Source organism: Hesperophylax consimilis, chromosome 25, assembly GCF_061612785.1.
Source record: "Hesperophylax consimilis isolate HC1 chromosome 25, BYU_Hcon_1.0, whole genome shotgun sequence".
In the NCBI taxonomy this organism is placed as follows: Eukaryota; Metazoa; Arthropoda; class Insecta; order Trichoptera; family Limnephilidae; genus Hesperophylax; species Hesperophylax consimilis.
The window spans coordinates 21914729-21928823 of NC_142860.1; the positions used below are offsets into that span (position 1 = coordinate 21914729).

At 34.2% G+C, this 14095-nt stretch overlaps 1 long non-coding RNA gene across 1 annotated transcript; it reads right to left on the reverse strand.

Annotated features, from left to right (window-relative positions):
- Nucleotides 1-6478: 6478 nt before the first annotated feature.
- On the reverse strand, nucleotides 6479-13038 carry LOC149411679 (uncharacterized). Its single transcript, XR_016304790.1, has 3 exons — nucleotides 10673-13038; nucleotides 9030-9207; nucleotides 6479-7729 (listed from the first exon to the last, which is right to left on the reverse strand). It is a non-coding gene; the product is annotated as an uncharacterized LOC149411679 (long non-coding RNA).
- Nucleotides 13039-14095: the final 1057 nt, after the last annotated feature.

Consider the following 14095-nt stretch of genomic DNA (forward strand, 5'->3'; position numbering starts at 1 on the left):
ATTGGGCCCAGATGAGATCCTTGCGGTACTCCACTTGATGCCGCAAATTTGTAAGAAGTGAATGAATCTACCTTTACCGCTAAGTAACTTCCCAACAGATAACTCTTAAACCCTTCAAACATGCTCCCCCTCACTCCCAAAAATTTTAATTTATGTATTAAGATTCTGTGATTTACTTTATCAAATGCTTTACTGAAGTCAGTATATATGGAGTCAGTTTGATACGATGTGATAAAGCCATTAACGATATCATTAGTGTATATTATTAAATTGGAAAGTGTATAATATTAATCTGAAAATAAAGCCTACTTTAACTGAAGTTAAAGTCAGTGTTATACCATGTCCTGGTTATTTTTTAAAATTTTATTTTTTTCTTGTTTATTCCAGATCTCGGGGAGGGTGGTGCAATCCCATGAGCTCCATATTATACAAAGAATATATAAATTATATATAAAAAATATTGTAAGGTAACCAAATAAACGAAAAAAATAATAATACAAAAAAACATAATGAGACTTAAGTAATGCCATAGTGGTGTTTTATTTGTAAAAAATGTATGTATTTTACAGTATATGTTTTTTTTCATTTTTGCACAAATCATTACAAAACAAACAAAAACTTCCGGATCTCCGGTGCGACAAGTGGAAGGATGTGTTATCCGTTCTACGAGTTTATATAAAGTTTCTTTTGATAAAATATTCATCTACACAAAAGACAAGAAGTTTGTTCAAATTCTTTAACCCTAGATTCATAACCATTCGTCCCACAGACCGTGCAAAACGTAAATTTGTTTCTAGTGTCTCGAGTGAAAGAGATAGAATGATGACCTCTCAAGTACCTTCCTAGATCGCTTGTTCATTAGTAACGCGGGTGTGTTTGCCTCGCAGTTAAGTCTTGTGGACAAGTTATAGACCTTTGAACGTCTGAGAGACGAATGTTTATGAATAGTGTTACTTTTGAAGAGACTGCAAGTTATTTTGAAAACATTGTTTTTGATGAGTTTTGGTTATACAGAGTAAAAGTAAGTATATGATATAATTCTATATGAGTTATTATTTATAGTTACATATTATTTTATCGTTCAAATGTATTATTGTGTGTATTTTATATCAAATCTTTTTATTTTATTTTAGAATTAATGATCGGCAAATTGATGACTATTTGAATCGTTTATCTGATTCTGATGATGATGATTTTACCGTTCAGCAAAAGGATGTAGAAATCAGTGATGTCGAAGATTATGTGGAATTAGATGAAATGGTACCGACAGATTCCGACAGTGATAACGACATGGTTACGTAAAAGACACGAAATGCCAACTTTGAAGAGATGCCTAAAAAGGAAAATCGCCGAAGTTTTAGATGAAATGCCTACCATTGCCACACCTGGTCCAAGTGGTACTCAAAATAAGGTTTGTGGTTATTGTGATTATAAAAAACGGCATATGACAAAGTTCCAATGCAAACAATGCAAAAAGTATATGTGCATGGACCATCGCGGCCTCATGTGTGAGGAATGTAGCGATGAAATTTAATTTTAACTCGTTTATTATTTTTTTTGTTACCTAATTAAACATATTAAAAAGTGCCATACTTAATTTATTTATTTTATTTACAAGTATCTACCCCAAAACTCATCACTTAAATTTAGTCGTCTGTGAGAGGAATGTTTATGAATAATGTTCCTCTTAGATAAGGTTATGAATCTAGGGTTAAATAGATATACATATAGTTGAAAGTTGGAACCATTACAAAGAGATTGTTATTAAATTATTGGAGAGCAATGCATTTCTTGCTATTCAAATAGGACTGGCGTAAGAGGTAAAACTACCCTTCCCGCTGGAAGTGTTAATAATAATACTTAAAATTAAAAAGACAAACATTCCTGGATCTCAATGACCCAACCACAATGCCAACTAAGCCATTAAACCGGTCATACTTATGTTAGTTATATTTTATTATAACTATTATATTATATTATAATTGTAATTTTTCACAAAAAGATGTGCCCCAAAAACCCTTTGGGCGTATAAAAAATAATAATTTAAAATATAATAAGACAAACTTACACTTTACCAAATTTACGTACCTAATCTTAATATTTAAAAATCACGTGTTGTAGAGATAAAAAAAAATATTTTTTCAACCTATTTTTTTTTTAGCTTTCTCATCCAAAAATAAATACAACTCAAATTTTAACTTTCCTAAATAGTATATAATACACATACTGAGGCAGGGCGACGTCCGCCTGAACCCACTAGGAGGGCTTTGAAGCAGAGAATGGACGGTTATCTCGAGAGTATTTCCTTCTGGGGTAAAAATAATCTCGTCGAATTTAATGTTTCAAAGACCCAATCCTGTCTGATTACGTCTAAAAGGGATCCAAATGATAATCTCGTCTCCTTCAACGGAAGCAATCTTCCGAACAGGCCTTCCATTGATATGCTTGGTGTAACTATAAGTGACCAGCTCAGGTACGGGGGCTCCATCGAAGCCAGAGTAAAGTTGGCCTCTCAGAAGCTGGGCGTACTGTACAGGGCCCGCAGATACTTTAATAGTACACAACTGCTCACCCTGTACAAATCGCAAGTGCGCCCTACTGTCGACTTTGGCAGCCATCTCTGGTCTGGAGCCCCAAAATACCTGAAAAAAACCCTTGACTCTGTGCAGAAACGGGCGGTCCGTTTGATAGATTCCCCAATCTTAACAAACGGACTGCAATCTTTAGAGCACAGGCGTCAGGTAGGTATGCTGTCCTTGTTCTATCGGTATTACAATGGAAGATGCTCTGAGGAACTAGCGTCATTGATCCCTTCGGCACCGGTGCGTAGTCGGGATACACGACAAACGCGCGCCCAACATTTGTACACAGTTGACACTTGTCACATGAGAACGGGTCGCTTCTACGATTCGTTCTTAAGTTCAACAGCTCGGCTGTGGAACGAACTGCCGGCCTCTGTGTTTCCTCCCTCCTACAACATGGGACTCTTCAAGACCCATATTCACTCCTTCCTCTCCACAAAAAGATCCTTCACACAGCATCCCCAAAGATGACATAGGCCCTGAGGGAAATTATTTTCTTCAGGGCCTCCTGTGTGGAGTAAATATAAAAAATAAATAAAAAATGTATCATCATAAAAATTAATTTACAAAAGCAATTTAAAAAACAATTAAATCAAACGAATCTCAATATTAGATATTATGGACCTATAAAAACCCATTATTAGTAATTATAAATACAAACGAAAAAGCGTTTTTTTCAATGAGAAATAAATCACTAATTCAGGTAAATAAGGAATAAAACGGTAGATTAATAAGTAGTCTTTAGAGATTTAAAAAATTAAATTTTGTTAAAAAAATTATAGTTTTTTTTACTACAGTACATTTGTAATATAGAAACAGTAAAAAATAGAAAACGGGAGGTTAAGTAGAATAAACAAGAAGAAACAAAAAAGAAAACAGACAGGGATATACACATAAGCACAGAGCCAAGGTAGGAATTTAGAAGAAGGTACTTACCAACTAATACTTTGGTAAAAATACATTTTGCTCGATTACAAATACAGGGGATAGAACAGGAGAGAGAGAGAAACAAAACAAAGTACAACACGACAAGAATTACGTATTTTCATTTTATGTGTTTTTAAAATTATTCTTTCAAAAGCCTTACTTTGAATTTTTGGATTATGCTGGTTGTTTTTATACATATCTGGAAGAGAGTTATAGAGTGTGTAGGCAATATAGGTAAGAGATTTTATTCCATATTTCATATTGTGTGTTAGAGGAATGCGGATTTTATTGATATTCCGAATGTTGTGGTTGTGGATGTCTTGATTGTAAAGTAGCTTGATGTTAGTGTGGGTTGATTGTTGGGTAATTTGTAGGATGGCGGTCGTGATTTCATGTTTGGGAAGGACTGTGATTGGAAGGATACCGGAGATTGAATAGATGTCCTTGATATGTGTGTCCCATGGAAGACCAACAACATTTCTAAGAGCTCAGACCAACTGCAGATCAGCTATCAGTTTCTTTGAGGCAAAGCCCCAGATACAGCAGAGAGAGGATTGGTGTGAATGTACCATGGCATAATACACCGAAGTTAGTATATTAATGGGTGGTAATCCTTGAAGCTTATATAATACATCAGTTATGGGGATAATTTTCTCCCAATATCCCAAGATCCCACGACAGCTGGGAATCTACAATCATAAATATTTTGTCTTTGTTTTCTTTTTTAGACAGATGTCACCAATTTTGATAGTGAGTCTGCAATTTTTCTTGTTGCCGAAAAGCATGTAATATGTTTTTTATGTTACTGGTCATTTTGATTATACTCAACCAGCTTGTGAGATGGGAATCATACTAATTCTTATTGGTCGTCGTCATTAGTAGAAGATCACAGTATATCATCTAGGCCACGCCCACACGAATAATATATGTGATATAGGCCACGCCCAAATAACGTTTTGAGAGTATATCTCTATCTCAGAAGTCAAAGGTCGGCTGTCACATTTTTACAATTGTTCAGGAGAGAGGAAATAGTAAAAATTTTCCTTTGAACATTGTGGGGATGCCAGACCTTTTAAGTTTACCTAACTTAGTTTCATCTTATCGCAAAAAAACCGTCTTTATACTTCAGGTCTCATACATAACTCATTTTCACAAAAAACTGTCTTTATACTTCAGGTCTCATACATAACTCATTTTCACAAAAAACTGAACAACCGACCTTTGACTACTGAGGTACAGATTGATGTCTGAATTTTGTTAAATTATGTTAAATCCTTCTTACATTAAAGCGCTTCAAAGGCGCGAGCGTTTAACATACAACGCTCATTATTATTTATCTCCAGAACCTGAGGGATTATATCCACCCGGTTCTAGGACCAATATGAGGTTGAATCTCAGGATATGTAAGGGATCCTTTTTTCGCCATTATCGTTTGATAGCTGTAAATAAAAATAATGAGTGGATCCAACACTTCTCGTAAACGACACTGTATTCTCATTGCAATAAAAGATGTAATAGATTTGTAACAAAGCGTGTTTATTTAGAATATACTACATTTCCCGAAGGTATACACTACAAGGTGGCTTATTTGGCAGTTTACTTAGTACCTGCCTAAATATCGAACCTTTCATGAATTATTCAAGCTTTTAAGGCTTTTACATGTAAGCATTGTTATAGTTGTTGTTGTTCAGGAAAAAAAGAGTTTTTATTACATAACACAATAAACTAGGTACTATTATAGGTACAATGCAAGTTATAACAGAAAGTTCTGTTGTACATAGGAGTTCAAAAATTGAATATAATAACAAGAATACAAAGTACATACTTAAGGAATTATGAAAGTAGTTACAGAGCAATGTGTAGTAACTTTGCAACAGTTTGTTGTAGAGCATGTTTGTACGAGTATTTAGCAAACCTTTATTACTCCAGATTGGATGTTTTACAGTAGCTAAATATAATGTCATTTTATCGAACAACAATTCTAATTGAATGTTATGGACTCTTTTTGTAGCAATGTGAAGTTAATGGGTACCAACAACAGCTGTACAGTAACGCTTACGTGGTTTTGCAAGGCAAGGCCGGTCTTCACCTGGGCCAGTGAAAGAGCGGGTTATGTCCCAAATTACAATCAAAGGAACATGTGGATTGTTTGAGCGGTTGAACTGGCTCAAGTCTCCCAGCAGGAGAGACTCGACCTTCGTCCGCGCTGTCCTGTTGACTTCCCCGTTTGTGTCTGGCGCGGCTTCGTCAGGAGGACGATTGCACAAGCCGCACTCTTGCCTTATTTAGTTTGCATACAAGATAACCACAAAGGGAATCATTTTATGAATTATGATGCTGGCCTCTTTTTCTATCGTGGTTTCTGGGACCAACAAATAAAGTATTTTGGACAACATATAATACTACCCTCCTCATGACAGATGGAAGAAAAGCTGAGAACTGTGACACAGTAGTAGAACAGCAGAGGCGTCGGCGTACCACAAAAACTAGAAACTGTAGTGACGTTGGTGTCTAACAGAAGTGATGAGCCAAAAATGATGACAAATTTCAAGTTAATCAAAAACAAATGTCTCCTCGAAGAATGAAGAACACTAAGGATAAGTAATCCTTTTTTATAGTAATCAAAATGCGGTAACTAGTACCGGAGAGCAATATTAATTGAATGATTATGAACCAATATACACATACAACACAACATGCCAAACAACTATACATTATGCAGCGGATTTATCACTAGTTGGAACCATACAGTACATGTTTCTTAGTAATTTATGTAATATTTGAAAAATGTTTACTAGTTAAATGGTGCAATATTATTTAAATAAAAAAAACAGCATTACCAAAGGGAAGAAACAAATCAAAAAGTCAAGAAGATCAATAAGCTTGTTATAAGAAAATCATAAGACTAGGTAAAATTTTAATTTTTAATATTTTACTACCAAATATAATTTAAATACAAACTGCCCTACAATAAAGAACACAACATACAAGATAGAAAGAAAATATTAGACTAAAAATAATTTTAAAATAAATTAAATTGCTTAGTGTATAAAGGCATTTAAATGTATAGCCTATTTTTTAGTGAAATAAAAAAATGTACATACGTTAAGCATATTTAAATAAAGAAAGAAAAATGTGTGTATTAGGTAAATATGTATTAGAAATAAGTAAGTAATAAGGGAATCAAAACGTTAAAATATGTTCTTATGTTCATATTAGACCATACGGAGTGGAACTATATGATGTTTAATAAATAAGCTAATATGATGTCTATTACAGCTATTATAATAATATAATAGCTGTAATAGACATCATGTGATAGGCCATATGCCATACGTAGGGAAATACTTCTCCACATTCCCCTACTTACACTGTGTGAGAACTTATTCTAATTTTCTTAATCTAAGGTGTAAAATTCCAAGGATTGGTTTTTTCTATCTTTTGTAGATAACATCAATCCTTGGAATAAAATAAATCGCAAACTTATGTCATATTTATACAAGGCTTCACATATTTGCGCTTACAATCTTGGCAACTTAGGTATAATTCATTTTCTTATTGACACTTGTTAATATTTAATAATTTTAATGTTGGATAATGTTAAAAACGAACACGACATTTGGACCGAGAAATTTTATTTACTATCTAGGGCATTAAACTTTACAACGAATCACTTCTCTTCTACAACAAACTTACAAATATCTATCAATATATTCTAAGCATTCATTAAAAATTTGACCTGGGACACAGGGAGATACGAAATTGATAGAATATTGTAACCAAACGCAGACTGATTGAAGTGAGACAACTTGTGTAATATCCAAGTAATATAAATATAATCAAAACCATAAATAAATAAAAAAAACTTTGTTAGCTTTCAGATTTACATTGGAAAATGTAGCATTAAGAAATACAAAAAAATTATAGCACACATCCTAACTAGTCTAATAAGGTATTAGATTTTATTATAATGTAAATTGTAGCACACATCCTAACTAGTGTAATAAGGTATTAGATTAGAAAACATTATGAAATAAAATGAAGTCAATACAAATCATAGTAAATTGAGCGCTTTTGTAAAGGCAATAGGGATTATATATACAAAATAATATAGCTGCGTTGAGTCTTTTGTTCCCCTAAGTGTTGTCTTAAGCAGGGTGTAGTACAGTCAGTGGCAGCATTATATAGTGTTGCCGTCAGTGATATTCAGCTACAAGGATCTGTAAACAAATAATTTAACTGGTGTTTAAAATGTAAAACTCAGTAGGAATCAGACATTACAATGTGTCTGAAGATGATAAATATAATGTGCATGTTAACCCCTAGCCTCTGACATTTTGCAATGTACATCTCATTTGAAAATTTTCAGAATTAGATTCCGTGGAAAATATTTTCAAATACATTCGTATCAAAATAACTTCGTCTTTTTTAATGTTTTCAAACAAAATACTCTTCTTGAAAGCAGATGAAAGATTCTTTCAGTTTTTAGTATTACAAATCGGCGTATGAAATTAAAAATATTAAAATTTTGAACACAAACAAATATTAAAAAAAGTCGCTTACCGAAGGTTTCTTTCGTGTAAACTGTAATATTATTATTTGAAACAAAATATATTTAATTAGACAAAGGTATTGTAAAAGTTACAAGTCCCTTTCCTTTTTTTCGTTTAACATAAAAAAAAATGTAAACCTTGACAAATAGTTTTTAAATGCTAAAGGTTGTTACATATAATGTGTTTACGGTATATTTTTAAATGTAAATTGAAAATGCTGTATTTTACAAACTCGGACAGATCGAGAACACCTGGCACAGACAGTGCTAGTTTTGAAATGTTCCGAAATTTGAACTTCAAGCGTTGCTCCCCTCAAAGCATGTCCAGAAACCATTGAGTTATTGAGAAACCATTGAGTTATTGAGAAACCATTGAGTTATTGAGAAACCATTGAGTTATTGAGAAACCATTGAGTTATTGAGAAACCATTGAGTTATTGAGAAACCATTGAGTTATTGAGAAATCATTGAGTTATTGAGAAACCATTGAGTTATTGAGAAAGTATTGAGTTATTGAGAAACCATTGAGTTATTGAGAAACCATTGAGTTATTGAGAAATTAGTTAGTTAGAGTTAACTAGTTTTTTTTACTGTACAGTTATTTTTATTGTTGACTGTTTTTAAGATTATGCGGTTGAACATTCAATATTTGCTTCAACTTGAAAAATTACGACATCTGTCACACATTAAACAAATGAAGTGCATGCTACATATTTATAATGACTAATTAATTAAAATATAATGATTTTTTTTTGGGGTATTAAGCTTTGTTTTATTTTTTTTTTTAATAAGACAGAGTGCGCATAACTAACTATTTTTACGTTGCCTGGGAACATCTTCATTAGATTTAAATGACCCTTAAAAAGTGTTGGAAAACGACCGGTGGTAAGTACAAGTAGTTGTAGAATTTGTGTTTCAATACTCATTTATAATGTATGCAAGTTTTAACAAAATGTCATGAAACCTACCTTCGAAGAGTTGCCCCTCTTAAGATTTTTCGGGGACAGAGTTAGTATGTGGCTTAATAAAGTGTGATTTTCTATGAAAGGAGTAGAGTACTGATCCCCTCAAATGATATCCAGAGACAGAACGAATATAGCTGCTTTGAAAATGTTGCTCTCCTCGGCGATGCATCGGAACAGGGATCTGCAGAGAGGTTTTAAAAATTATTTTTGTTTACTGGTTATTCAACACATAAAACTTCTTCAGAATATAAATTAAAGTGTGTGTAACGTAAACGAACTTCTCAGGGTAATTAGTTGGATTTTGGGAACAAAAGTATCTGTAGAGCAGAGATGTGCAAAATGGGTAGGTACCCAAAACCATTTGAAATGCAAAATGGAAATGGGTCAAAAACTTTTCCATTTGAAAATGGAAAATGCAATATGGTTTTTAGAAAAGCATTTCAAATGCAAAATACCTATTTTCAAAATGCAAAATGGTTTCTCAGGTCAAACAATTAAAATAATTATAGAATTTTTAAACAATTTTATCATTTAATAATGGACATCAATGTAGAACAAACATATTACTTGATGGTAAATCCAAAAACAACACGACTACAGATTATGAAACCACAAAAAATTTGAGCGGGACTAATGTTGACAACGTAAAAACATAGAAACTGCTATAAAACATTTAATATTACAGCGTCATGGCCCCATGTTCAGTATTTGAATCAGTATTTTTTGTAATGGTATCACTCAATTGCCAGGGCTCCTACCAGGGAGCAACTTGACATATGTAAATTATCTCTCATAGCGAGGTTGAGGACCGACTGATATTTGGGGCTTATGAATAAGATATGAGTGGAGATAGCAGGAAGAATGTTGCAAAAAAGCATTTAAAATGGAAAATGCATTGAGAAAAGCATTTAAAATGCAAAATGGAAAATACCCATTTTGCATTTTGCATTTTGCATTTCCATTTGAAATGGATTTATTTGAAATAAAGCACATCTCTGCTGTAGAGTCAATCTGTTCGCTTTTCGGAATAGCTCTTTTGGTCTCGTAGAGATATTATGTTTGAAATACCGTCATAGTTTGAAACACGAAATAAATTGTGTTAGAAAGAGAAAATACCAAGCTATATTCAAATGGAGAAGATAACCACAGAAGAATTCAAAAGTACACTTCTATGAAATCAACGTACGTAAGTGACGTAGCAATAATGTTCATCATATCTCATTATCAAAGATCGGATACATAAAACAATCGGACGAACTTTACCACAAAGGAAATTGTGTTGTACACTCGCAGACCCCTGAAAACTCACAGACAAAAAAATATTTAAATAATATGATTAGTACAATTAAAAATATATTTAACATTTTTTTAAAATTAGAATCGAACTTTATCATACAGGAGGACAAAGATTTTAACAATTCTGAATGCTTGTATGTATTTATTTGATAAGATAAATCAAATCGTTATACCTAATTCTAATTAGGCATGCCATGGTTTGGTAAATATGTGTTAATTTATGTGTTTCAAATAATTATCTGCGACGATATTAATACAAATAGGGGGACAACAAAAGCGTTTATTCGCTCTGGCGGGACTTAGTATGGCAGCATTTTTAAAGACGTTTTCACGTTAAAAGGAAACTTTACCTGTATTGAAATCAATTGAGCAGGGAATTCCTTCAGCATGTCTTCAGTTGGGATGTGTTCCGCCTTGTGCCTTGCTTCACTGTTCAACACTATATGTATGCCAACTTATAATTGTCACCGATCTACACTTTAGTTGTTTCTTTGTTGGATTCATGCTTTGCCTGTTTTAACCAACTATATATGTCACTATTTATAAAATGTTATGTTTAGGCTTCAAGATACGAATTTTGGGTGTAATAACTCTAAATTGCACTGTTCCCATGATTTTTTTTATTCAGGGCTCAATAATTGTATTATTTCTATTATTTAAAAACCATTTAAAGTTCATTTTACTTCCTAACTTCTTACTGATTTGCACTACGTTTTATCTTTTAAATGTTTTTGCAATGTTTGTGTTTTATTACAGTATGTATTTATTTATCTGTTCTGACAAATAGTTTATTATGTTTGCTAGTGTAGGAGAAAATGGAACTTGGATAAGATCACGTGTATCGTCATATGTATATTTATCTTCATGTTTATTTGTATCCTCATATTTATTATCGCATTGTATTTTTTCATAATCATTCAAAAGTTTAACAACTTCACTGGGTCCTTCGTTTATCGCCCAGCAGATAGCCGTCATTCCAGACTTGTCTTTAAGGGAAACATTGGCATTGTACTTCAGAAGGATCCTTACAACATCCACACGTCTTTCGTGTACTGCCAAATGCAAGGCTGTTCTGCCATCGTCAAGCTCAGTGTTGACATCAACACCGCACTGCAGCAGGAATTCTACCTCCTCAACATGTCCACTAGCAGCCGCCCAAAGTATAGCAGAGTTCCAATCACTGTCAAGCACCAACAAAAGTTCGGCAATCTCTAGTTTTCCGCGATCTGCAGCGTAGCTAGCAGTCCAGTCGTCTTCATTCCTTGCGTGGATGTCCGCTTTGTGCTCAAACACTGCGCACATCTTATCACGTTTTTCTTTATATGCAGTTAAATTCAGATTGGTACAGCTTTTCTTAGAATTAATGAAAAAAAACGTATTATCATTTGAAAAAGGTTTAATTTTATTTTCCTTCTCACCACAACGATCCTCAGTGTTGATAAACCGTTTAAGATAATGTGATGCTTCTGATAGTGTGCGATGAAAAAGAAAAGTTATTTGAATGGTCTCGTAGACTTTTTTCGATTGGTTTAGTAAATTATTCTCAATGCTTTTTTCCTCTGCTGAATATTTTTTAATGGCTGCGAACATTTTTTTAAATATCTCTAAGTCACTTTCATTGACACTTAACTTTTGCACAAATGAAGTGATTTTTTTTCCAATCTGACTTGGGTCAGCTGTATACGGCAGCTTCACTGTTTTAAAATTTAGTGAGTTGTCCGGCCAACTATTTACAATATCTGTGTTCGGTTCGGTTATACTGGTCTTGTTTTTTGCTGCTTCGGAGGTATTGTAGACATTCTCAGATAAAGAGCTGCTTCGGTCATTGAAATAGTTTACAACGGTTTGTACATTCTGTTTTTCATTCTGTTTTTCATTTATTGAATGCAGTGGAGGCTTTTCGTTAAAGCTTTTTGCTAGCTTAAAAAGCTCTTCATACATTTTGTGGTTATAAGGCTGACTCTTTTTGATCTTTACGATTCTATGACAGGACAAGATTTTTTTCAAATCATTTATAACGAGACCAATATCTTCGCCTGGTTGTTTTTGTCGACTGAGCCACTGGACGAAAAAATCAGCAGAAAAGTATTCTTCAAACGTACGATGAATAAAAGTAACGCTTCCCCTTGCAATAGCCCGGATCAACCCTAGTCTACTGATATCTTTCAATTCTTGATTGGATATTATTTTTTTTGTGAAATATTCTTCGGTAAACTTTGGGTCAAGGGCCAATACATAATGCCGTTCTATTAGGTTCGTAAACAAATCATTTTTAATGGCAGCAGGTAGTCCTTCGACGATGTTCTTCTGCTCAAAGTATATTGTTTTCTTGATATCGATGAAGGATTGATACAAGTTAAACACATTGGTGATTTTACATTTTTTTTGCGAATGTTCGGGAGACATCACCGACCGTACAGCCTCCTCTAAAAATATTTCGGCCAACATACGGATCTGAAGCGGGTTGCCCATGAAACTCGCTGCATCTTTATCCAGCACTCCCTCCATCTCCTCGCACAGCTCTCTGGCAAACTGGCACAGCCTCTCCTTCTCCTGTTCTCCGTGCTCTGAGAGTTCCAAGGCCAGGTATGGAAGCCAGGAATTCACCATGTAATCCTCCTGTTCTCTTCTAGTAGTTTTATCAAATTCTGCGGAAAATTCTACCAAATTGTTTTCGAGTTCTTCACGCATATATACCCGTGTGGTAACAATTGTTTTACACTCTGTAGCATATTTTAAGAATTTTAGTAGCTCTAACACTTTGACCTCTGTTTTTTTCTCCATTATCTCATCAAATGCATCCAGCAAAACGAAAACTTGCCTCGAATTTTTCGATTCCAGGAAATTCTGTAAAAGACTGTGTACAAAATCATTATGGGTAGGCAGACCTGAAGCATGAATTAAAAAATTTGTAACTGACCGCAGGTTAAATTTCAAAGGTAGTTTGTCGATAGAGGAAGTCATGTTTTTATGTGAGATTCTCAGTACCCAAGAGTCTCGGATGAGCTCCGACATGCGTGTTAGGCTGGTGGTTTTTCCCGCACCGGCATCATCAGTAATTATGATCAGTTTCTTCTCAGTGTTGCTGAAGGCTCCTTCCTCAATAGGGTCGCTGTAGTCCCTGGTGAGGAAGGGGCGCATACCTTCCAGAGAACCGTCAGAGTATTGCCAAACCAAACACGGTCTGCCTTTAATCTCCAGCATTTCTAAATAATGTTTATTAATCGATTCAATATTATTTTTACTCATCTCATAATTAATTTCAAAGTGATTTTTTGAAACAAATAAATCCTCGGCTTCTTTCGATAGTTTGAAGGCAGTTATAAATTTTAGTTTATCTCGTACATTGTTCAATATAAATACATCCTTGTTTCCATTGTAGCGAACGAACGCATCCATAGATTTAATGATAAAACGATTATGAAACTTCCTGGGTATGTAGAGGTCGCTATTGTAAACTTCCCTCAGGTTGAGGCCTTCCATGCATAAATTGAGCCAATAGATTACTCTACACGACTCATTTCGACACTTTTCCAGAAACAGGTCCTGTCCATCTTCCTCGGAGACGAAGATCTTCCCTCGTACAGCCTCCGTCACCTCTCCCCAATATTCCTCGCTGAGTTGCTCTGGATCACTGATTACCAGCAGTGGTCCATCGGCCCCAGTCCTCTCCAGTAGCGCGATAAGCCGCGCTTTTTCCACTTGCTTGCTTCCTTTCAAATATAGAGCATCTAATTCGTAAAATCTGGGAAGCCTGTTGGGAATATGAGCTA